This window comes from Staurois parvus, unplaced genomic scaffold, assembly GCF_062004578.1.
Source record: "Staurois parvus isolate SC_StPar_1 unplaced genomic scaffold, SC_StPar_1.0 ptg000624l, whole genome shotgun sequence".
In the NCBI taxonomy this organism is placed as follows: domain Eukaryota; kingdom Metazoa; phylum Chordata; class Amphibia; order Anura; family Ranidae; genus Staurois; species Staurois parvus.
In genome coordinates, this window is record NW_028318420.1 from 1144615 (window position 1) to 1169519 (window position 24905).

At 37.4% G+C, this 24905-nt stretch overlaps 1 long non-coding RNA gene across 1 annotated transcript; it reads right to left on the minus strand.

The window, feature by feature from the left end:
• Window positions 1-40: 40 nt before the first annotated feature.
• Window positions 41-24622, minus strand: LOC149449367 (uncharacterized). The gene is made up of 3 exons (XR_016315413.1): window positions 24423-24622; window positions 5283-5341; window positions 41-113 (listed from the first exon to the last, which is right to left on the minus strand). It is a non-coding gene; the product is annotated as an uncharacterized LOC149449367 (long non-coding RNA).
• Window positions 24623-24905: the final 283 nt, after the last annotated feature.

The window sequence follows — 24905 nt, forward strand, 5'->3', positions numbered from 1 at the left end:
CAAGATATTTAATATGTTATTGTCAAACTTTATACCATACCTTATTGTATGATGTTACACAAGCTCACTAGTTCTGCTTGGTCCCTGATTTTTCTAGAATGGAGGTATACTTCCTGCAAATAAATAAAAAATATTAAATATGTCTTAAGATGCAAAATGTATTTCTTGAACAATATATAGGTTTTATATAGGTGAGAAAAGAAGATGGATTGTTGGTATACACTTTCTCAATGGTCCACGGCACTCAGCTCGATTTACAATGCTACATATTGTACCAACTTGTGGGAATGCTCACAAAAATTACTCTGAGATGGTATTTGATCCCTCTTTGTCTAAATGTAATAACTTTATTTCCCTTCTTCTTGGAGGACCTTTGGGCATAAGAGTAACATCCTTGCACATCCTGTGATCCTGTCAGACCTTTACTAGTCATTGGTTAAAGATTTTCTGTTTAATTTCAGAGATCATAGCTTATTCCATAACCCTTACACCTAGTTTAGCACTTCTAAATCTCTGTATAGCTAGTATTCCCACCCAAGACATACAGCAATTCATATCTCTTAGCAATCAGGTTAATGATGAGATGAGACACTGTAGATCTAACTTCATTCCTTCTTTTAAAGAAACCCTTGATCTTGTACATACTCATTGCTCATTTGAGCTATTGTTTCCCTCAAGCAGGATCAATATGGCAACCCTGGGTTTAGTGGTATAAAACTAATCATTTAAGTGGTGGATCATATTTGTCTTATTCCTTATATCCTTTTCTGGGCTGTACTACATGTATTATTTCTAACCTCTAATATTAATATTCACTAACCTGTTGATCAATTCTTGTAGCGCAAAATCATAATCTGCACTTGGATACAGTGTCTGTTGATTTGAAATGATGTTTCATAAAATATGATCTTGCTTACTTACTAATTTACTTAAGTCTGATGTAACATAGAGATGTTGTTGTCTGCTTGTGATTTTCCACCATGTTTGTCTTTATTCTGAAATTTCTAATAAAAATACATTGAAGCACAAAAATATATAGGGCATTTAGGCCCAAGGTCATTGATTTTATTGCATACAGTGCAAAAACTGGCACACCCCTTTAACCACTTCTTGTCTGGCCCATGTATATAAATGGCTGGACTGGAGCAGTGCAGGGGCATTTATAAACATCCTCCCTGCTTCCCTGCTTGTGCGAGCTCCCTGGGAACACCGATCGCTGTACGGAACCTCTGTGTGAGGGCCTGATCATGTGATCACTGATTGGCCAATCAGTGATCACATAAATTGTAGTAAGAAAGATGTCACTTCTGACATCATTGCTTACTATGTATGAAATCTGTGAATGATCACAGAGGTCACATGATACAAGCCTATTCACAACAGCCTTGTACCATGTGACAAGCTGTGACCAATCACAGCTCGCACAGTATTTCTCAATGGCTGCAAGAATGCAGCCAGAGAGAAGGAGAAATGATTGTTTACAGCCTTTATGGGTGTAAAAGCAATCTGTGTAAAAAAAAAAAAAAAATCTTCATCACCCCCCACAAGTAGTACAGTGTCACTATGGTGACACTGTACTGCCAGGGTGACAGTATGTAAAAAAACAAACATAAATTATAATATAAAAAAAACATACAAATGTAAAACATTTTTGAAAAATTATCATTTTTGGTTATAAACTAATTTGGGTTATTTTTTTTTACTAAAAAGATAGCTGAATACATTTTGGCCAAGATGAAGAAAGATAACTTATTTGCAAAATTTTATAAGAAAAACATTTTCATTTATATAGCAAAAAAAAAAATCCCAGTGGTGAATAAATACCAACAAAATAAAGTTTTATCTATCTTGAAAAATGATAAAAAAATCATATGGGTACAGTGTTGCATGACCGCGCAATTGTCATTCAAAGTGTGATATCGCTGAAAGCTGAAAATTGGCCTGGACAGGAAGGGGGTAAAAGTGTCCGGACTTGAAGTGGTTAAGAGGAATTTGATGGTATTGGCAACTGTAAATCAAAATTGTTGTATCGGTATATTCAAGTTAATTTACTTATGTATTTCTTTGTTTTAAACATAATAAGAAACAGAAAGGCCAACACTCTATCTATCTATCTATCTATCTATCTATCTATCTATCTATCTATCTGTCTATCTATCTAATTTATTTGTAAGTGTTATGACTGAGCTTTTATGACACTCATCTTAACACCTAGGTCAGAACTATAGAGGGCGAATAATTCTTCTGCCTTTAGCAGCCTCTATTCTCTTAGTTCCCGGTCACACCAATACAACTTTGAAATCGTGCGACTTCCAATACATCTGCAGCTTGCAAGACACAGATGTCTATACAAGTCGCACCTAAATTAGTGCATGCACTACTTTCAAAATTGGTGCGACTCCAACCAAGTCGGAATTACACCGTTACGACCGCTTTAATTGTGAACAATTGGGTGCGACTTGCCATGTGATCTGAAACACGCATCGTATGGCAAATTGCACGGCTAGTCACATCCGGTACAACTGGGCACTTAACGTGGTTTTAAAGTCAAAACATTTGATACTTTAGTTCATTTTATGCATTAAGGTAAAAAATGTCCCACTAGCTTTTCTACCCCACCACCCTAAACACTTACCTGGCTCCTCTCATCTCTCAAGCAATGTCCCAGGTAAAGCACTTCTCCATTTCCTTGTCTCAGGGGACACAGGCAGCCATTGGCTCCTGATGCTGTCCGTTAAATTTCTGTTTGCAGGGAGCAGGGGCTGGGCTCACAGGCTCTGTGTGCATTTATGGACACACACAGCCTGTATAAGGAGCGTGCACGCATTGGTGCCCCTATTGCAAGTGGCTTGATAAGAGGGAAATTGTAGGAAGAAGGATCAGACAGCACCAGTGGGGAATCACTTCCTTGAACAGAGCAGATAAGTATAACATATCTGTTAAAGCAACAATGGTTTGCCTTTACTATGACCTTAAAAAGCAACTCCACGTTTGTAAAGAAAAAAACAATGCCCTCTGGGTGATCTATGTAGATTGCAAGAACTTTAGCAAACTTTGTTAAAGATTTGTGTTTCTGTTCTGAAGAAATTTTTGTTACCTGCAGAGTGAATATGAATAGGAGTGACGTTTTCATTATTAATCAGCTGAGGTACAGATTGCAGTTTTCTAATAAAAATGCTGGGCCTGCATTCCATTAGACATGATTAACCCCTTGGGAGTATCTCACTAAAAATGTAAATGCTGTAGAAGATTCCTAAAATATGACAATCCTAAAACCTGATATGAAATTCCTCCAGGTTTCTATATTGCATTGAATTTACAGAAAATAACAGCATTGCAGATTGAAAAGGAAATGTAATATTTATTAACATTCAATTACAATATGGATTCTTTAGCAACTGTACATTCTAAATTACTATTTTTTATGTGCTATTGTTCCCGTGAAAGTGGAGTTATCCTTTAAAGCAAACAGACCTACCAGTTCTTGGTTCCCTCTAGTTCTTAATTCACAAAGCTATAGTTCCTTGACAAATGGCACTGGAACTGAGCAAAGATAAAAGGAAGGGGTACCTGTAATCTAGGCTGGTCAGGTGAGGGTGGTGCAGAAGAGTGTCTGTGACACAGTCCAGAGGCTGGTGGTGGTCTGGATGAACAGTAGCAGGTAGTATAATTCAGAGATCAGTTTCAAGGTCAGGGAGGTAGTGGGCAAATATAATCCATTAAACAGTCTAATTTCATGGCAGGTAGTGGGAAAGCGTAAACCAGTGAACAATCCAAGGTCAAGGCTGGCAGCAATTCGAAAGAAGAATCCAAGTACAAGGCAGAGGTCAGCAACAAGAGAATCCAGGAGAGGTTTACATGCAGGGACAAATGAGGTATGACTGGTAGGGAGCCAGAAAGAAAATGCTATCAAAAGCCCAGAGCTTGTGGCATTCAGATAGAGTGTCACAGAAGCACCTAATGAGGGGCAGAGGAGGAAAGGCAGCCCGAGCCAACGGCTGCTTAGCAACACGCACCCAGGAAGGTGCACTGCCAGTTGCCAGTCAGAGTGGGAAGAGTATCAGGATCCAGATGAGAAGAGTGGCCACAAAGTAGCAGCAGCAGCAGCTCTCCTACTGTCTGATCCCCTCTAAGAGGGCAAGACTGTAAGGGTGCAGATGATGAAATTTTTTCATGCATGTCTGCATGCATGGACAGAAGAGGAAGGAGCCCAAAAATGTCCTCAGGGTCAAAGCCCTTCCACTTGATGAGTTAATGGATGCAGTTCCTACATTTCCTGAAGTCAAAATATGGGCTACCCCAGTTTTCTCCTGACCTCTGAAAATTTGGGTTGGGCCTGGCACTGGTTGTCCAAAGAAAGGATGACATGGGCCTTTTCTAGTCCTTGGCATTTTCCAGGCTTGTTGGAGCACTTAGAGGCGAAGTGATCACAACAACCACAATATAAGCAGAGTCTCTGTGACCTTTTCCTGACTTTCTCCTGTAATGACAACTGGGTGGCTCCTAACTGTATAGGTTCCAACCAACACTTGTCAGGAGGTCCAGGTACCACATGTGGTGAAGATTTTGTAGGGGCATTGGGAAATTGGGGCAATCTGAGATGATTGCTGCCTAGCAACCCAGAAGCTGCATAACTGCTGGACAATCAAAACAGGAGGTAGGTATGTAAGGCAGGGAGAGGAGAGTGGCTACTGGCTGCAAAGGAGCAGCAGCTGCAGCTGTCCTAACAGCTTTGACTTGGACTTTGAATGTACATGTGTTAAATGATATAGTTTCAGAGAAATAAAATACTGTTTATGATACAGAAAAATTCATTTTAATATTTCAAGTCATGTCTTTTCGAGTGACAAGATGTAAGAAACAACATTTTTTTGGCAAATACAGTAAATCACAATATTAAAAATTGAAGGCCCCCTTTTCATTAAAAAAGGGTAAGTCGTCCCCAAATTTTATTCAATGTAGGGTATTGGTAATCATATTTTTGTTTTCTCTTTTACTAATTTTTACTGTTGCTTGTTAAAGTTTTCAATTTTTACACGAATCAACGAGTCTCAAAATTTTTCTCATTGTTTTTGCCAACAAGAAAATAAGTGATTATTAAAGAAATTGCCTGAACTTGTTTTCTATAAATGTAATTTATGCTATGATATGTTGTATCTAATAGCTGTCTTTGGTAAATGTCATTAATAGCATTGTCAGAAATCGCAGAGTGTTAAATTTTAGAGCAACCAACATGCATTCATCCCATTCACTTTTCATTATTACTCCACTACATACTATACCTCATGTATCCTGTTTTGAAAGTTTAGTGATTGTTCTGTGATGCCATGTTCTTCACTGTCTAAAAGAAAGAAAAAGGAAAATAGGCAGACAAACAATAATATACACAGTTCTTTAAATTGTCAAAATATCACCAAAAACACAATTTCACTGTAATTAAAAGTTAAATATATATATTGTATATTCTTTACTTTACAAATAAACATTTAATACATTACAAAGGATCCCCAGAGCAGTATGAGTTAACTATGCCTTTGTGCTGTCCAGCAATATTTCTGCAGAATTTCCTTTTAGGTTGGTTCTGTCTGACTGAAACTTCAGACTAAGCCATATGAAAAGTGATGAATCACTCTGTGTGGACTCCTTTATTCAGCGGGCATTTTTACAACACTGTGGTTGCAATATATGGCAAAACTAATAAAAAGCTGCCCAGAGCTTCACCTTCTGGCTAAACCAGCTTTCTCAACCTATTTCAACACTTGGAAACCAGTAAAATAATTTTCCACTCTCAGGGAAAATTACTATATATTAAGGTCACTATACTCATGACACATTAGTTGGGAAGTCAGTTGGAAGAATGCCCCTTAAACTTGTGGTCACTGTGAAGAATTAGCCTCTTAAAGATAGCTAAAAAGATTAGTGGTGCCAGTGGGAATGAGTCTGCGAATCAGAAATTGCTCATTGCATAAGGAAGCCTAGCAACCTCTGTAGGAACCCTAGGGTTCCATAGAATCCTGGTTGAGAAACCCTGAGCTGGAAAGAAGATAACACAATACAGTAATTATAAAAGAGTACATTTTTATACTGACAACATGAAATATGACAAAAGCTGAAACTGAAAACTAAAACAGGCTACATTTATACAGCACAAACAGTAAGGTAACATTTTCCTCAACAAATAATTTGCATGGCTTTACATTTAAAAGGCAAACAGTTAATATAAAAAAAAGATAGCATGACCAAATAATTAATTGGATGTTTTAATGCTGAAAGGGCTATGGTTATATTGAGCTGAATATTTTGCATAGCCTAAAGGGACATGGTTAAATAGAGCCTGAGCCTATTTATAGTATACATTGTACATACAGTACAAAAAGATAAAAAAGAATATAGGTAGAGAGATAAGAATGTATGCCTACTTTAACAAATAAATTCATTAACATTGTTGCAAACTACACAGAAATGGGTAACTACTGAGAAAAAAATAGGATACAAAAGCAGTGCTCCGAGGAAATCACACCTGTGGTTAAATTAAGATATCCTCACCCGGGCTCTATGGCGTCCTCCAACCACTGGGTTCAATACAAGCTAATAGAGAGAGCCAGCAACTCCAAAATCCTTGTGATGATTTTTATTGAATGTACAGGAGTGACATAAAAGCAACTGATGCGTTTCGGCAAACAACCTTGTTCACAGCATAACAGCATTATTATGCTGAGAACAAGGCTGTTTGCCAAAATTTGTCAGCTTGCTTTTATGTCACTCCTGTACATTCAATAAAAATCATCACAAGGATTTTGGAATTACCAGCTCTCTATTAGCTTGTATTGAGAAAAAAATACTTTAGGTTGCTCATAGATGGAACGTAATTCAGCTGGTTACAACAAATTTCAATTTATGTGTCACTGTTCCACTCAATCTGCTCAACAGAAGTCAATCTTATTGTCAACTCCTGTCGAATAGGCTTGGAAAAATTTTTCTCGTTTGTGTGGGAGGGGGAATCATCATCAGTTTTTTGGGGGTTTTTTTTATCATCCTGCTTAACAATTGAAAAAAATGAGTCATCTATGGCCAGCCTCAGTCAATAACATTCAATATAGATGGTCGCAATTGTACCACTTCTTGACTGCCTATCAATGCAACTCAAAACTGTTAATGCTGGGTGCAGATGGATGAAGGTGTAAACACAACAGCATTGTCTCGCATCATGGAGAGGCAAAAATAGTGGAGCCTGCAGAGTTCTGCAGGCACTGACATTTTGCAACCACCTCCATTCACTTCTGTTGGAACAAGCTTCGAGCGTGCTATAAACTCACTGTAAACACGCATATGGAGCTTTCCCATTTTAACATTATAAAAATTTAAAAAAGAACATCTCATAGGGCATTGTATAAGTGTCCTCTGATGCTGAGTGCCTGTGTAATGCATCTGAATCTCCTCTATAACGATATACATAAGCATGTCCTTGATGTTCGAGTTGAACATAAGTTCGACTTAAACATCGGGTGTTCGTGTGTTCTGCAAACACACAAACATTTAGGGTATTTGGAGGGCTGTTTGCTCACCATGCCCCACAATGCACTGCGCTCTGACATTGCATTGTGATTGGCCACAGGTCAGGTGAAATGCTTTGACCAACCACAGCACAATTGGGTGGAGCTAGAGGTGACATCACCTCTAGCTCTACCCAATTGTTTACATCTGACCGGCAAATGTCAGATAGTGGTGAGTGCTCACGGGTGCAGATGGGTCTGCGGGCATTGTTTTTTTTTATTCCGGAAGGTTAACATCATTGTGACAAAGCTGGATGCCATGACTGACGATGGATTACAATGATGGAACCATTTTTTTTTCAAGAGCCTGGTAGAAATTTAGGGGGGATCCCACGCTTTCTCCCCCCCATTTTTTGGGGGTGTGGTTCCCCTTAAAAGTCCTACCATGCCTAAAGGGCTTGGTATAGCTTTTAGGGGGAACCACACACACTTTTTTCCCCCATTTTGGGAGGTAGCTTTCCCCTAAAAGTCCTGCCAGGGCTAAAGGGCAGGATCTATACATTGTACAGATGTGCAACTTTGCAGGTAGTTTAAGGGTACCCCCCCCCCCCCCAGGCATGATATTTAAAGGAATTGTTTTTCTTACTTTAAGCAATAAAAAATGACTGCCCCTTTAAAAATGGTACTTTGGTCATGAATCAGTGAAAAAATGTTTTCACTGATTCATGACCAATAAGTTACATATAAGCCTTCAAAGTGAGCACTTTTGAATTTACAAGTTCAAGTCCCATAGACTTGCATTAAGTTCAAAGTTCACGGTTGAACTTTCGTTAGGTTTGAATGTTTCACTGCGAACCGAATAGGGTGATGTTCGACGCATCACTACTGATATTTAAATAAAATGAATGAATGCTAAGACCAGATGAAACAAATTAAAAAATTGTGTTGACAATTGTTATACTGAATGTGAACAGTCTTAAATATTGATGAAACTAAAAAAGTACTATATCAGTCAAACAATAGGCTTTATCGGTACCCCATGCACACAGCACACCAATATATAAAAATATAAACACTGACTGGTTTATCAACTCTTTCTATGAACTTCCAAGGTTCAGATTAAAGAGAGAGAAGATAAACCAGTCAGAAGAAATGAGCATCTTTCCTTGTTAAACAGAAGATAAATGTATTGGATCTTTAAGTTTGACACTTGCATTCCTAAAGAGATGAATTTTGAATGCTACCTGATGTATGACTATAAAAACTGGATTATTCTATCTTGATTTTATGGCATTACATATTTAAGCTTGATGCTTGTACAGTATACCCAAAATATGATAATAAGGAGATACCGCTTCCTATCACTAGGAAATGTGAAAATAAATAAATACTGGACTTTATCAGTATACCATGCATATAGTACACCAATATATAAAAATATAAATATTTTTACAAACTCATAAAACCATTAAGAAATAAAAACATAATAGACCATGCGACCCAACATTAGAAGTGGTTTCCCAACAAGCAATATTATATTCACTTTTGGATTATGTGTACTGGAAGTGAAACAACCATTTGTTTCTATTCAGAAAAGACTGCATGCTACCCACTACCTCCCGAAGAAGCAGTTGTTGCCACGAAACATGTAGAGGTCTCATTGAATTCACTTTTTGGATTATTTGTAAAGTTTGACATCCATTTGTTTCTATTTAGAATATACCGGATGCTACCCACTACCTCCTGAAGAAGCAGTTGTTGCCACGAAACATGTAGAGGTCTCATTGATCTTGGAGGACTTGTTTCCCTATATGCTTCATTAGTGGCATTCACCAGTTGGATCTGAATATAATAATGCTTTTAGAGAAACCACTTCTACTATTGGGTCACACTTTTCTTCTGTTTAACAAGGAAAGATGATAACAACCTCTGACTGGTTTACTATTTCTATGATCTGAACCTTGAAAGTTCATAGAAAGAGTAGATAAACCAGTCAGAGGCAGTGATCATATTTCCTCATTTAAGAGAAGTGTATTGGATCTTTAAGCTTGACACTCGCAAACCTAAAGGGATGAATTTTATTGGGACCCAATGTATTATTATAAATAACAGATCTTTCTATTATGATATTTGGCATTGATTCTTTAAGCCTGATGCTTGTATACTCAAAGGATGAGCTTCAAATGGGACATCATGGCTGTATTATTGATAATCAAATACAAGTGCCTGTAAGAGCATATACTGGATTGTGGCTTTCATTCATCTGTACTTGGCAGTGGTGAGTGGAGACAGGCTTTTTGAGCATGCACCCTGGTTGATGGTAAGAAACATAGGTCTAAGGCAGTGCTGTGGATTTAGTATTTCTTAGTTGCATAAAATGTTGTTGCTAATTTTAGGATCTCTCATTAGTGGTGGTAGTGTGTAACATAGTCAGGTAATGGGTTATTGCGGAGGTGGGAAAACATCATTGGGTTGTGGGCCATTGTGATTAGCAAACAGGCTGTAGGGACATTGGAACAAGGTGCCATGAAAGGGAGGAGTAGTTTTTCCAACCCCTCATGTTGAAAGACATGGTCTGATGTGTTTCATGAAGGTAGGGGATCCCTTTCCTGCCACCCCAGGCTGCATGCCTTGGATAATGGCCTGGTTGAAACATTAAGGTGAATACATATTTTTCCCATTGTTTTAAATGGTCACATAAAACTGGGAAAAAAAGGCATTGGGTTTCCACTAAGATTTAGACTAGAGAATTATCCAGGCATGCAACCTTGATGGTCAGGAAAGGGTGGACAGCACAAGTCTCCTTTCCTGAAACACACCAGGCCACATGCCTTTCAACATTGGAAAGTACCTTGCAAAGTGGAGGGAGGCACTTTAGCCCCCCTTACAAGCCACCTTGTACCAGTGTTGAGAGACAGGGGACTATTCCCCACATCCTGTTCCCAAATGGTAAGTGGGAGTTTGTGGGAGCAATTTATCAGAATCTGGATGCCCCTTCATGACAAAGGGGTGCTTAGATATCCACCCCCCAATGGTATGAGAATAGGTAACATTAGTACCCCACATTACTTAGTAACTAAAGACACCCATGTGATAATAAATTCTGAGGACCCAAAACTAAGTGGGGAATAACGTGTTGTTCTCAGAATTTACAGTTCAACAATCAAATCACAAGATTGACCATTTCAGCTTAAAAACTAATCCTGACACTGGCAGGTATCCTACATACAAGACAGCTTGAATGTAGCAGATCTGAATTAAAGATCAAAGTTATTATACGTTAACTGTGAGCAGTATGTGTATCTGGCAAAGTGTAAGGTTGCAGCTATTGTTTAGTGTGTGAAGGGTTAATTGCAGTGTTAATTGAATCCCAGTGACTGACACTAACAGTAGAGTAGTACTTAGATTGTTGTCCTGTGAGCTGGAAATCTCTGTGAAGGGTGAGGCTGAAAATGCAATTGTCACAATCCACAATATTAGGAATACCCTTTACTGCCAAAAAATGTAACTAGTGCCCCCTAAGTAAATCCTGTGTCAATCACATCATCCAGTGACCATAATGACCTGCTGCCTGGAGCTGTTTCCCTGACTTCTGACAATGTTTCTCCACTGCACTACCACCACTAAATGACAGATCCTCAGCACTACTGTAATGTAAACAACAGCCCCAGGAATACTGACTGATATCATTGACCATATATGGTCATGACCAAATACAGTCAATTACATTACCCAGTATCCCTGGTTGGTTTACTTACATACAGCAGTTGGGAATCTGTAATTTAGTGGCAGTAGTTCAGTCGGGCAACATCATAAGGCAGCGACAACACATTGATGGTTGGCAGGTCATCATTAATGACGGTTGGGTCTACATTTCTGGAAAACATACTTGACAATCAATTTTTATTGGGGGACATAGTTTACTTTTTTTATCGGGGGAACATAGTTTAAATTTTTTATATTGCTATTAAAGGACTTTTATGGTGTGTGTCTTTATTTACATTTTTGGTATATTTACATTATCCAAGGTTTTTATTCTCAGAAATTAGATGCAAGCACTCCTCCCACCCCTGGTCCAACCCCTAGCCACCACCCAGCAAATCCCTTTATCTCCACCAACAGTAAATCCTCCCAGCTGCAACAATACAGTAAGTCCCACAGCAGCATCAATAAATCCCCTAACAGCAACAATATATCCTCCAGCAGCATCAATAAATCTTCCACCAGCATTTCTGCAGACATCATGAAATCTGAAGTTTTGGCTATAAAAGTACTCAAAAGCCCAAGAGCATTGTATATTTTCTGAATGCTGAGAACCCATAGTATAAAAGATGGCAGTTAAAATTGTTTATGTTGCATGATATTTGCTCAGCTGTTTATCAAATCTATATTTTCAGGAACAAAACATTAAAACTATTGTACACAAACACAATTACGTCCACACTATTTTGTACAAAATAAAAGATGAGCTGGTGTTAATAAATAGATATCAAATATGCCAAGCCTCATAACTGCTAACTGCATGCATCCACAAAAAGGCAAAATGCTTTTACGGCTCATCAGTTTAGAGTTACCTAGGACCTAAAATATTGTTTTCACTCCAACTTTCACAGTGGTATATTACATACGTTTTTGCTATTTTTAGTGATTTTGCTAAAACACATTTTTTTACTTCTTTTTTCTTAAATTTATTAAACATTTAACAAAATCTCTAGGTGCAGGTGTCACGTTCTCTTTTTGGAGACATCAAAGGTCTATTAAACCCCCGATGTCTTCCTTGCCCTTCACTACAACTAATCAAGCACAGATCATGCTTAATTAACTGATCCCTGATCTCCACCCATTCACCATCCTGATGGCGTTTAGTATGGTCCCAGCTCCAGAAAAGAGCGGGTGAATCATGGAGGTTGGGGGCGGCAAACCAGCAGAACTATAAAAGTGACAAGGTGAATATACACCTCCCCGATCAAGTCAGGAACCAGTAAAACAGAAGGTCTTTATTGTCATTGATAAAACACACACAACTAAATTTGGTGCCACTCTCACATACTCACATGAAAACAATGCCTTACACACATACAGTAAAGACATAACAACACACAAGTATAAAATTGAGTTCATACATTTACAATGCCTTAACAAAACAGCATTGCAATGTAATGCAATTCCACCCTCCGCTATTGCACAAAGTCCACCTGACCAGTCCTTACATGCTTCATGTAATAGACGTTTAAAGCCCTCAGAAAAAGTCTATCTCTAAATCTATTTACATATTCCTAAAATGTCAACCCAGTAGCATCAATTCTCAGTAAAGTATGGTAAAGAGGTCATCAAAGAGTTCAAGTGGTTTTAAAGGTAAAGTGTTTTTTAAGATAATACAGTCCTTGCATTTAGATAAAAAAACATTTTGCCACTTGCTGTGCCCTTCCCCCTCACAAATACTTACCTGAGCCTTGTATCAATTCAGTGCTGTGCCCACCTGCTGGTCTCCTCTCCCCTCTCCTGGCTCTCACAAGCTTGGCTGTGAGCAGTGGGAACCATTGGCTAATGCTGCTGTCAGCAAATCCTGTGAGCAAAGAGTGGGGCAAAGAGCAGGGCCGGGCCGAGCCTCATTGTGTGTGTCAATGGATGCCCACAGCACAGCTTGGGTTTTAGCCCCCATTGTAAATGTTTGCTATGAGGGCAGGCACAGAAGAGGAGGAGCAAAGATCACTGGCAGATGACCCCAGAAAAGGAGGTTCAAGGCTTCTTTGTGCAATACTACTGCAGAGAGTAGATGAGTATAACATGTTTCTTATTTTACATTAAAAAAAAAATAGTCTTTAAAACCGCTTTCAGTTACCAAAGTGTTACACCTAAGGTATGGCTAGTGGAAGAAAACAGAACTGCAAACATTGAAAAAATCTCACTACGATACGGGTCAGTAGGTGATTTAAGCCACTGGTGTCCACAAACATTCGTAAATAGAACTTGGTCAGAGTTGGTTTCCAAGCTTAATTCCGAGATGTTTGAAAAGACACGTATGCATGACATTTTTAAATGAAATCTTTATTTATACATGTAAAAATGAACTAAACAGTGCATCTGAGACATGTCGTTGAAATTGGCCATCCATTACCAGATACAATAGGTGTTAACTAACCTACACCCTCAGCATATTTAATATATGAGCTCTGAATACGTTAGAGTATTGAGTCTGCATCCTAGGATATCCCAGGAGATTGACTTCAATTACAAGCATAGTGTATTGGACACCAGGACCAGAAGGTACAGTAAGTGATAAAAACCAGTGAAAAAGCCCAGATTGAAGGCTTATGTATGCATGAATTAGGTATTGCAGGACACACATATCTACACATTGGAACCTTACTGTAATTTCTTAACATACTTTTGCAGAAATGTATCACTAATTTGTTTTATGGAAAATCAGAGTTGGATACTAAGTGTCTTGTCTAAATGTTACAGTAGCCCTGACAAATATAGAATAGACACCATCTGGTAGACATCATCAACTTTCTAGGGAGATCAGACAGGTGCAATGAACAAAAGGGTATACGAAAAAGATGTTGGCACAGATCAAGTCTAATGATTCTCTTAATGATTCCTCACTTCTACTCTTTCACTACTTAAATGTTTAATGAAAGATTTTTTTCTCTATCTTGCAGTCTGTTTGGAAAGTCATTCTCCGCAGTTAAATAGAAAGTAAATTGTTATACAGTATAAGGAAGGTAATTTCTTCAGTATATCATATTTGTACTTTTTGCTAGCATTTGCAGTGACTGAATATATTTATGTACTTGCACTGTATTATTTATATAGTATAGGTTTTAATGAGGCATGAAATATTACAGCTATTTAAACTGACATGTTAAAGATAAATAGGCAATATATTATTCATATTACTTAAATTATTCAAATTATTATTACTATTATTACTAGAAACTAGCCTGTCAATTAATTCTAAAAGTGTTGTATTATAAAAAGACTATCAACGTATTAAAACAAAAAGTGCAAACAGTGAGAGAATCCTCCTTCGCTGCTAATACCCTTAAACCCCTAAGTGGCTGCAAACACCTAACTATACTCCCAATAGTATATAAAAGAATACAAAAACCTGATGCTGTGCTACTCGACAATCACCTAAACAGTGAAAATCATAAGCCCAAAAAATCCCATCCATGATCAAATATGATGGTGAATAAATGTAAATATAGAATTATACATGTAAGGTGAATAAAAATGAATATATATAGTAGAGATGAATAGAAATGGCATGAATCAATCAATCAAATGAGAAAAACACCAACATAATGTGATAAAAATCCCAATAAAAATAGGTGACCAAAAAATATTTTAGATATAAGTGAATACATAAATATATATATATATATATATATATATATATGTAAATTAAAAAATGTGCAAATAAAAGTCCAACACAGGAGTGCACAGTCCCAATAAATCAGTGTGTCTTCAGGAATAGAATGGTGAAAAATCCAGTGACCACTGCAAAAAAACACAATCCTCCACCAGCTAGCATGCATGCTCACCTCCAAGCTGTGACCCCAAGGGGTCATAAAACTTTGGAATGCACTCAAATGATGTTATCCCTATGAATCCCCTCAATGTTTATCCAATCAATATTCAATGGTGGAGACAATGAGCAATCATACAACATGCCAATGAAAGTTCAGTGGTCCCTGCATGGATCTGGCCAGACACTCTCCTCTCCAATTGACATGGAAAATTAAAGAGAGCTTCCCATAGTGTAATATGCCAAAATGGGTTTATTAGGTAAAACACAAAGTAACTACTCACATAAAACACAGGGTCGCCAGACCCATCAAACATTTAAAACTGCAAAGCAGAGAGGTGTATAAGCTGAGATGTACCAAGATGACGGCTGCCGTCCATGACGGAAATTATGTCACCATGCTTCTGTCCTACGCATTGTGTCGCAAATCAAGTGACTTCCTCAGGGAAATAGTGCACCACAGTTGCTGTGGTCAATAGATATGTATAACAGGAGTCATTAAATAATGACTAATTCTGTAAGCCAATGTGCCATATCAGCATGTCAGAGCTGTGTCTGTATGTCTTAAACCCTACTGTACATATCAGGTTACTAAATTTTCTTTGACTGATGCCTTGTATGGAATCTTTAAATTTTAGACTACCTTTTTATCTCACAAACAGCTACAGATGCTTAATACACAGGTGCTTTCTACCATTTTAATCATATGGCTCTAGATGAGTACAGAATGAAGTAATTTGGTGGGAGACATAACCCCATGTATGTATTTTTATTCCTAGATACTGTACTGATATTCCATAGAAAAAAACATCAAGTGGATCTGGGTAATCAGAAACCACTATGTTCATTTTGACTTTGTTCCTTGAAGGAAATGCTAAGGGACAAAACATTAAAAGGGTTATTCGAAACATTCCTTTGGGTGGTTGTTCCTCTGAAAGCCAATGGCTTATCAGGTAAATTAGACACTATTTGTGACGTTTATGTAAATTATCACATATTTAATGAGGGGTTTTCTCAGAATTAAGAGTTTGCTTCAACCAATAGTGGTTTAAAATTGTTATACTGTAGGTGCTCAAGACATGGACATCAACAAAAAGAGTATGATTTGTGCCTCTTCACTAAATGATACAAAATATCATTTAATTAATGCAGTATAACATCAGTCCTTGTTAATAAAAAATACTTCCCATTGCAATGACGGATAAGTGCATTTAACAATGTTTATCCTTCCAGTTGATCACTTCATTTTATTTAGTAGGACCATACTTTGTCCAGTGATATTTAATATATGAGTTCTGAAAACATTAGAGTATTGCATCTTGGGATACCAGATAGTTGGAATCTGATATAATCCATGAAAATTATTAACAATGCCTAAGCAATCTAATGCCTGATGCTTCAAATATAAAAGATTTACCAAACTTACTTCCAGAGGCACTGCCATGGACGTATATAGAACAACAGAGCTGGTCTGAATTTGCCAGTCAGCATATTATTTACAAATGTTATTCATATCTTCAGTACTTACTCTCTATATTAAGTATATAAACGGTAGGTATGTTGTTTCAAGCAATATTTACTCAGTTGGCTTGGAATTGTTCTTGAATCAGAATGGAGCCAAGAGTGTACAATCTAGTAACTATGTGCATAAGCCTTAGAATAGTGTTAGTACAATTATAACTACATGTCCAATACACATGCACTGGAAAAAGGTTTTTTTTAAGACTCAACAAGGAACAAGCAAGAGAAGAAAAATTCTATTTCTCATCAAATTTTAGGAAATAACTTCCAATGCACAATTGACAATTTAAACTTTTTTTTCCTAGATGTATGTGCAACAGTACAGTAGACATTTCAAAGCTGTGTAAGTTCCATTCAGATGTAATACAACATACGGTACTTGTCACAGTCATATCACTGGTAGTCGATCTCTTTCCACTTTCAACAGATGTTAATTTGTAGTAATTTCCTTAATACAATGGAAGTGCATTTCTTATGCCATTGGTGGGTCAAAAACTGCCTGTGTGTAGACTGTTGCATCACTAATCACAAATATTTATACATGTAGTAAACTGATCTCAAAGTTGAAAATAATCTGAACTATGGAAGCTGTGTCAATAAAAGGCAGGTAGCTAGCAAAGGGCTAACTACCAGTATGTAGTCTCCCTGCAGCTGCTCTTTACTTATAATTGATTTACATTACTTTTTTATGCATTGTGTCTCTATATGGAGGAGCTCGTTTTGGTAGAGGTAGGGCTTTGCTTCCTCATATCAGAGCTGCCCCCCATTGATTGGTGATTTGATGACTAAAAGAGGACTAATCAAGCAGCAGAAGGATAGTTTTTCAAAACACAGATCGGCAGAATAAATAAAGCATAAGCAACAGGAGATCCTTGCATTGCATGCTCTTAGGCACATCTTTCTCTCCATCAAGGAAAACAGTGAGCAGCATTGTCATGGCATTACTAAAGATGAGCTACTGGTGCAGTCTGAATCCAGGTTAGCTAGAATTTCAGCTGTTGCAAGGTTTGGCGATTGCTCTAGCAGAATGGATAAACTCTCTAACTGCATGCTAACAGCCAGTGTCTTATCCCTGCCTGGCCTATTCAGATTTCAGCTGAGGATTTAAGGCTGATAGGTAAATGTTTACAAAGAGTGTGGGGTAATGCCAGGCTGCATACTTAGATAAGAATCTGGTATGGGTTTTGGATGAGGCCCCATGCTTTTTTTTTCTTGTTTTCCTATCCCATGTAAAACAAAAAAATACTAAACCCTTATCCAAGCATGCAGCCTGGCAGACCAGGAAATGGGAGGGATGAGCATGAACCCTCCACCTCAACTATACCAAGCCACATGCCCTCAACATGAGAGGGCATCCTACTAGGGATGGGGGGGGTCCTTCAATAGCAAAGCACATTGTCCCCTTGTCAATGCAGAGAAGGACCTCTTACCCACAACCTTGGCTCAGTGGTTGTTGTGGCCTGCAGAGAGCTTATCAGAATATGGAAGTCCCCTGTAAAAATAAGGGTGTCCCCAGATACCAGCCTTCTCCTATGTGAATGAGTATAGGGGACAGGTTAACCCTACTCATTCACATAAACAATGTACTGTAATAGCAAGTAAACTATACATTATTGACCAAATATGATGTACTTAACCATATAGGTTCATGCCCCTGGGACCAGGAGCTCTCATCCATCCAGAGTGGATCATGCCAGTGAGTGGATTTTTTCTTTCGGTGGGTCAACGGACATCGTTCATTATGATTGACGTGGATCTGCATCACTGGATGATGTGATTAACAGGGGGTTGTGAGACTTTTTGGGGAGGGTTTATAATAAAAGACATCAAAAAGTGTGTCATTATTTACACTTTGAACTTTTTTATAACTGAGGAGGGGTACTACTTAGCCCTTTACTCTTTCAAGTAAGGGTGGGCAGTATGTGGAGGTCCCCTTATTTTTAACCACTTCCTGTCCAGCCCATGTACATAAACTGCTGGACAGGAGTAGTGCAGGAGCAGGTGGCCATTTATAAATGGCCTCCACATTCGCTGCCTGTGCGCACTCCGGACACAGCGAAACACCGATCGTTGTACGGGACCTCTGTGTGAGGTCCCAATCATGTGATCACTGATTAGCCAATCAGTGATCACATGAATAGTAGTAAGCAAGATGTCACTGGCTGTGGCAAGCTGTGACCAATCACAGCTCTCACAGTATTTCTCAATGGCTGCAAGAAACATAAATAATAATATAAAAAAATAAAACTGTAAAAAGAAAAATTATAATTTTTGATTATAAAGTAATTGGGGTTATTATGTTTTTACTAAAAAGATACCTGAATACATTTTGGCCAAGATTTATGAAGAAAGATTATTTATTTGCAAAATTTTATAAGAAAAACACTTTTTTTTCAAAATGTTTGGACTTTTTCATTTATATAGCAAAAAAAAAATCCCAGCGGTGAATAAATACCACCAAAAAAAGTTTTATCTGTCTCAAAAAAATGCTAAAAAATTCATACCGGTACAGTGTTGCATGACCGCACAATTGTCATTCAAAGTGTGATAGCACTGAAAGCTGAAAATTGGCCTGGACAAGATGGGGGTGAAAGTGTCCGGACATGAAGTGGTTAAAGGTGGCTTACAGATTATGAAAAACTTCCTCCCACATAGCCCTACAACCACTGAGCCAAGGTTGTTGGAAGAGGCCCTTGTCTTCATCAAAATATGGACCCTTCCCATGTTGAGGGCATGTGGACCAGTATGGTTCAGGACAGGGGGTCACACACTCACCTTTCTCTTTCCTGGCCAGCCAAGCTGTCTGGATTCTAGGGGAATACCATATTTGTGTGTGTGATTTCCCCATAAAATCAGACCTTTTGGTCTGGAATGAAATTATGTGTTTTATTTAGTTATTTATTTATGCATGTGACCTGCCTTGATATCTTTACAAGAACCTCATTGAGAAAAAGGGCTTGGTAATGTATTGTAGGGGAAACCTCAGGCCATTTTTGTGTGTGTGTGTGGGGACCCCCATTGACATCTACTAATCTAGGATAAGGACCTGGCATAAATGAAGGGAATCCCTGGCCTAATGTTTACAAACAGAACAAAGCAGCCAGAGCTGTCATTTACCAGCACACTTTGAACAACATTTATTTATTTTAGGTATTTATATAGCGCCATCAACTTACGCAGCGCTTTTACATATATAGTGTACATTCACATCAGTCCCTAACCCTCAAGGGGTGTACAATCTAAAGTCCCTAACTTACATTCATACATACACCTACTAGGGCCAATTTAGACAGGATCCAATTAACCTACCAGCATGTCTTTGGAGTGTGGGAGGAAACCGAAGTACCCGGAGGAAACCCAAGCAGACACAGGGAGAACATGCAAACTCCAGGCAGGTGGTGACGTGGCTGGGATTCGAACCAACGACCCTAGTACTGCCAGGCGGAAGTGCTGCCCATATTTTTCTTTGTAAACATCAGTTTTGCTGCAGAAGGTTGTGTACATCATACAAATGCACCGGTTCACAGGAAGGTTTAGGGCATCCTCAGGCATGTTACAAGCATTATGTATTTTTAATATTATTAAAATTGCTGCTCCCTGCCAAATGGAATTTTTAAGATTTGTATTATTTTTTTTGCATTGGTACATGTTACCTAGGTCAGTGCCCAGCCCCCCATGCCATTGTATGTGACAATTCTCATCTATTTGCCTAGGAAATTACTTTTTGACATTTGGCTCTCATTGATTTGGTGTTTGGGTTCGGTAACCAAATTTTCAGTAACTTACCCCAAATTCAAACCCTTGAAACTCGAATCATAACTAGACACCACCAAACCTCACTCCAAATCTTAGAAGACAATCAGTGAGAGTCACAATACTTTCAATGATGTAGATATAGAGTGCAGATATGAGGCTGAAGAGACACACATGCCTAGGTACAGGAAGTACACTTTCAAGAGGAGCTCTAAACAAAAGGAAAATCTTCTAAATAAAAGGAAACTCTAGGGATGTTCCCTATTATATAACACATTTTTGTCTTCTGAGTTAAGGTTCAATGAAAATCCTTTTTGGCTTCCTTTTTGCTATAGTCAACTTCATGATCATCATCATCTCCATTATCAAAACTACCATCATTAGCAGCAGCACCATTATCACTATTTTCACCATTATCATCATCACCATTATCAACATCATCATCACTACCACCACCTTCACTATTTTTTCTGTCTTAAAATGCACAGCACTACTATTATTTTTTTCATGGTCCTAAATGTATGCACCACATGTAGCATTTCTATGAGATGTACAGAATTGTTATAATTATGATTATTAGTAAAAAAAAAAACAACAGCATGGAGTCATTCCCACTTGCCCTGCAGAAGAATTAGCCCCCATCCTGACCAGTCCATTTTTTGCAATACGGCGCTGGGTTACTTTAACTGACAATTATGCAGTTATGCAATGCTGTACATTAATAAAATGTATGTCCTTTTTTTCCCTGAAATAGAGATTTCTTTTGGTGATTATTGAAACAAAAAACAATATTTTTGACTTTTGCTATAAAGCATATCCAATGAAAAAAATTTTAAAATCAAATTTTGTCATAAATTTAGGCCAAAATGTATTCTGCTACATATATTTGCTAAAAAAAAAAAATCCCAATACGAGTAAATTAATTTGTTTACGTGAAAGCTATAGCATCTACAAATGGTGGTATATATACTTGAATTCTTATTTATTTTTTATACTAGTAATGGCGGCGATCAGCGACTTATAGCAAGACTGCTAGACTGAAGCGGGCATTCTGACACTGGGGGGAACTGACTAATTGCCACTGACATCGCCATTGACACTAATACAGAGATCAGCGCAATCAAAGGGTTAACCGTGTGCTGTGTGTGTTTTACTATGTGTGCTGTGTGCTGTTTTACTACAGAGACATGCTGATTTGTATTCCTCTACCCTGCCCTGATTATCATCACCCCATAATCACCAATCTTGAGGTCCAGTTATTTTTAAAAATTGACCCTATGCTCACAGGTATAAAACAAAGGATAACAACACCATATTTGAGGTGGGAACACATGTCCCTAGAACACATGAAGGTGCTCCTTGGATGTTGCGCCGCTCTAAGTGGCTAGGCTGTGAAAAGGTCCCACATATATGGTATTGCCATACACAAGAGGAATAGCAGAATGTATTTTGGGGTGTAATTGCAAGTATGTCTATGCTGTGTGAGAGAAATAAATTGTTAATATGACAATTTTTTAAAAAAGCGAAAAAAAAAATAATTGTTTTTATTTTACAAAAAATTATGGGGAAAAAACAACTTACAACTTCAAAAAACTCAACATGCCTCTTACTAAATACCTTGGACTGTCTACTTTCCAAAAAGGGGTCATTTGGGGGGGTATTTTTATTGACATTTTAGGGCCTCAAGAAATGAGGCAATCACTATATCAGGATTTCAGGATTGAGCAATTTTCAATGATATGTAGCATAGCTTGTAGACTCTATAACTTTCACACAGACTAAACCATTAACACTGATTTGTTTTATTTTTACCAAAGAAATGTAGCAGTATAAATTTTGGCCTAAATTTATGAAGAAAAAAATACTTATTTGCTAAATTTTATAATAGATACTGAAAAAAATGTGTTTTTTCCCCAAAATTTCAGTACTTTTTTCACTTTTAAACTAAAAAATTAAAAAGTGGTAATTAAATACCACCAAAAGAAAGCTTTATCTGTCTAAAAAAATTATAAAAATTTAGTTTGGGTACAGTGTTGCATGACTGAGTAATTGTAATTTAAAGTGTGACCTGGCCTGGGCAGTTAGGGGGTAAAAGTGCTTTGTATTGAAGTGGTAATATTCAAAGCAACCTAACCCTTGCATCCATGTCTTCATGTATTATTTTGCTGAGAAATCACTTTGAAAAACACCACAGGCCATGGCGATTTTGAGTAACGGCAGATGATTCATGTAGCATTTACTACCTTGAATCCATCTGCCCTTAGCTCAGACACGCAGACAGGACGTTGTGCTTAGCCGAGAAAACCCTTCCTCCCCTCTTGTAGACTCCTGGGATGAATGACAAAATTTTCCTAGGCCAAAAACCAGGAAGGAACTGAATAAATGTAAAATAAAAAGTTTAAAACAAGTAAATATGATATAAATAGATATACTATCTGTTTACTAAAGCTAACAGCATCAGGATTAAAAACAGTCAATGTTGATTGAGAGAGTTAAGTTCTACTTTACAAAAAAAAATTAAATCAGCTGACGTTCATGGATATTAGCTATTCACAAACTAGCTTTATCTAGATCAGTGCTCTACCTGTGCAAATTGGTTTGATCATCTAAAACACAGGTGTCAAACTGGTGGTCCTCCAACTGTTGCCAAACTACAAGTCCCATGAGGCATTGCAAGATTAACATTTAAAAGCATGACTCCCAAAGGCAGAGGCATGATGGGACTTGTAGTTTTGCAACAGCTGGAGGGCCGCCAGTTTGACACCTCTGGTCTAAAACAACACCATCAATGAGATTACTTAAAGGCACAGAATCTGTTTAGGCTTACAGACATTACCCAAGCCATATATATTGAATCTGTACATCAATACAAAGACAAAATACAACAAAATGGAAAATAAATATAAAACAAGCTAGTCAGCAGGCTGTAACAACCATTGGCTTATCCATTCACCGGTTTTGTGAATCAAAAGAAAGTATTCATTTTTCAAATATACCATGGTGCAATTATACTTTCACAATATGGAATAACTATTTTGCCATGGAGTATTTCAGTTTTAATACTAGTACTGTAGCTAACAAGAGGTAAGATAATAAAGAAAAAAAGTAACTGGTTTGGAATTTGTTTCTGAATAATGAGATCGTCCACCTTTAGTACTACTGAAAAATTGATAGAAAAATACCACTTCACAGCTAATGAATCACAATTACATCCCTCCTCGTGTCACCAGCTTGACACTAAACACAAACATGATTTGCTGATGGAAGCAAACTTTACCATATGACTTCTATGGACCAAAACCAGTGTAATGTTCACTTATCTTCATGTAACCATTTATCCTTTTTTGGTGTTTGTTTGTTTGTTTTTACTTTTAAACAAACCTCATCTAAATAAAAATGTATTTTGTTATATACAAAAGCATAACAAATATAATTAAACAGTACTGTGCATATCTGTATTTATGAATTAAAAAATTGTATTCAAAACATGCAACTTTTCTAAACTTTACATTTTGTTCTTGCTGTCTTATTTTCTGACTTATACAACACATAAAAAAGAGCTGCAAATAATATTGTGTTTTAGGTTCTAGCATTACATTACATATAAACTATTAATACATGAGTAGATATATCTTTTTTTTCAAATAGTTGCCATTCTGTTTAAGCTCTTAGTAAGATCTGTTAATGTACATGATCTTGCACTTTCATCTCAAACAATAGTATGGTAAAATGTTTGTACAATGTTTTTTTTTTTTGGACACATATACATTGCTATAATATGTTCTGCTAAAATCCCCAGCTTGCTGGAAGATTTAGGTAAACAGTGCTGCCATTTGTTTGCCATCTGAAAGCACTTATTATCACTTATTCAATATTGTCTTACTGTCTAAATTATACAATAATATTTTGAAACTATAGGCATATAATTATAATGCGTTTTTAATTTTAGTTTAATACATTCTGATGTAATATATTTGCTCCCTATATTTTTTAGTGTTGTCAGTATGTTTAAGCATTTACGTGTTATTTTTGCATGCAAATATATTCCACCAAGGAAGTTTACCACTTTAGGCATGTATACATCCTTATGAAAACTGTGATTATACATTTTTACCACTTACCTAAGTGTTTCTTTCTTTAGTTCTCCAGAAATCAGACCCAAAGAATATTCAGGTTAAGGCTTTTCAATGCACTGACATGAATCTAGTTAAGTAGTAGACTGAAGAACAAAATGTGTTTGACTCCAGTAAGACTCAGATTCAGAAATCCTACCCTTGAATGAAACTCTATCTTGCTTTGTTGTATCTGTTCTCCGAGTGCCTGCACATAGTCAGGTAAAAGTCTTGGATCTATTTTAAAGGGAAAGGGGTATACAAGGTTGCAATTGCTAGCTCCTAAACTAGAAATTCATAAATGTGTTCGGACAGAATGAACCCCAATCCTATATCAACTGCTTACTGGTACACAAAGGGTCTACAGGGAGACTCTACATAATGTCAGAGTTCAGAAAGGTTACCTATCATAGTCTGCCAGTGAAAAACATAACCACTCCAATACTGAGTAGTGGGCACTGGGAGCTGATATTTGTTAACCCTTTTCCAACC